Source organism: Vulpes vulpes, chromosome 15 (assembly GCF_048418805.1).
Source record: "Vulpes vulpes isolate BD-2025 chromosome 15, VulVul3, whole genome shotgun sequence".
Lineage (NCBI taxonomy): Eukaryota > Metazoa > Chordata > Mammalia > Carnivora > Canidae > Vulpes > Vulpes vulpes.
The window spans coordinates 83,770,968-83,772,838 of record NC_132794.1 but is presented as its reverse complement, the minus strand read 5'-3'; the positions used below and the strand labels follow the sequence as shown (position 1 = coordinate 83,772,838).

The window sequence follows — 1,871 nt, the reverse complement described above, 5'->3', positions numbered from 1 at the left end:
ATTGAACAAGGAATCAAATCCCACATTACTCAACTCTTAGCTGCACTTCAGAGTTTTTGGGGATGTATGTATTTACATATGTATGTAATCTCTACTCCCAACATGGGGCTCAAACTCACGACCCTGAGATCAGGAGTCCCATGCTCTTCTGACTGAGCCAGCCAGGCACCTCTGACATTTCAGGATTAAAACAAAACAAAACAGGGTGTCACCTGCCAGCCGCCGGCTCCTGCGCCTGCTCTTCGGCTCCCTGCCCGCTCCAACCAACCATGCCCTCCGCCCTCGCCCGCCCTGCCGGCGCCGCTCTCCGCGCAGCTTCAGCACCTCGGCCCAGAACAGTGCTAAAGTAGCTGTGCTTGGGGCTTCCGGAGGAATTGGGCAGCCCCTTGCGCTGCTTCTCAAGAACAGCCCCTTAGTGAGCCGCCTGACCCTCTAGGACATTGCTCATACACCCGGAGTGGCCGCAGATCTGAGCCACATCGAGACCAGAGCAACCGTGAAAGGCCACCTCGGGCCTGAGCAGCTGCCGGATGGCCTCAAAGGCTGCGATGTGGTGGTTATTCCAGCCGGAGTCCCGAGAGAACCAGGCATGACACGGGATGACCTGTTCAACACCAACGCCTCAAGTGTGGCCACCCTGACTGCTGCCTGCGCCCAGCATTGCCCCGAGGCCATGATCTGCGTCATTTCAAATCCGGTCAACTCCACCATCCCAATTGCAACGGAGGTTTTCAAGAAACACGGAGCTTACGACCCCAATAAAATCTTCGGGACATTTGGCCCGAATGGCCAAATTTGTCCAATGGCCCTGGACATTGTCAGGGCCAACACTTTCATTGCAGAACTAAAGGGTTTGGATCCCGCGTGAATCAATGTTCCTGTCATTGGCGGTCATGCCGGGAGGACCATCATCCCCCTGATCTCTCAGTGCGCTCCCAAGGCGGACCTTCCCCAGGACCCGCTGACAGCCGTCACTGGGCGGACCCAGGAGGCCGGCGCAGGTGGTGAAGGCCAAAGCTGGAGCAGGCTCTGCCACCCTGTCCATGGCATACGCTGGAGCTCGGTTTGTCTTCTCCCTTGTGGATGCAGTGAATGGGAAGGAAGGAGATGTCGAATGTTCCGTTGCTAAATCCCAGGAAGCAGACTGTGCCTATTTCTCCACACCATTACTGCTTGGGAAAAAGGGCATCGAGAAGAATCTAGGCATTGGCAAGATCTCCTCTTTTGAAGAGAAGATGATAGCAGAAGCCATCCCCGAGCTGAAGGCCTCCAACAAAAAGGGAGAGGAGTTTGTGAAGAACATGAAATGAAAGGGCAGCCAGCTAGCAGTCCGTTTCCCTAACTTGTGAAGGCATCATGTCCCTGCAAAGCCATCTCCTGCCCTCATCTTTCCGTTGCGTTAACCACCAGTGTCATGGTAACGTCACCGCCCCTTCCAATCGCAAGTCCATCAATGTGTACATCAATAAAAGCAGGCTTCCATTTTCTTTTTCAAGGTCAAAACAAAACAAAACAAAACACTAATACTCTAAGTACATTCTTGATTAATTGAATCAGAATCTCTGGAGGTGAAGCCCAAACAGCAGTATTTTTAAAACTTTCCAGGTGATTCAAATGACAGCCAACATAGGGAACCCCTCTCTAGCACAATGGAACCACCTACTTAATAATACAATCTAAATGACTCCTAGATGACAGCCCTTATTTGAATAATAAAATTTGAATTTATTTTCTATAGACACAAGGCTAAGAACTAGGGTACTGCTCTGAAAACCTATTTCATACCACAAACAACAATTTATTCCTGAAAATAAAAGACAAGAAGCCCAAATGCGTGCTTTAAAAAATATCCAATGATAGGCATACAATAT

General features: G+C 50.3%; 1 pseudogene; it reads left to right on the top strand.

Annotated features, from left to right (window-relative positions):
• Window positions 1-209: 209 nt before the first annotated feature.
• On the top strand, window positions 210-1,339 carry LOC112917573 (malate dehydrogenase, mitochondrial-like; annotated as a pseudogene).
• The last annotated feature ends 532 nt before the right edge of the window (window positions 1,340-1,871 follow it).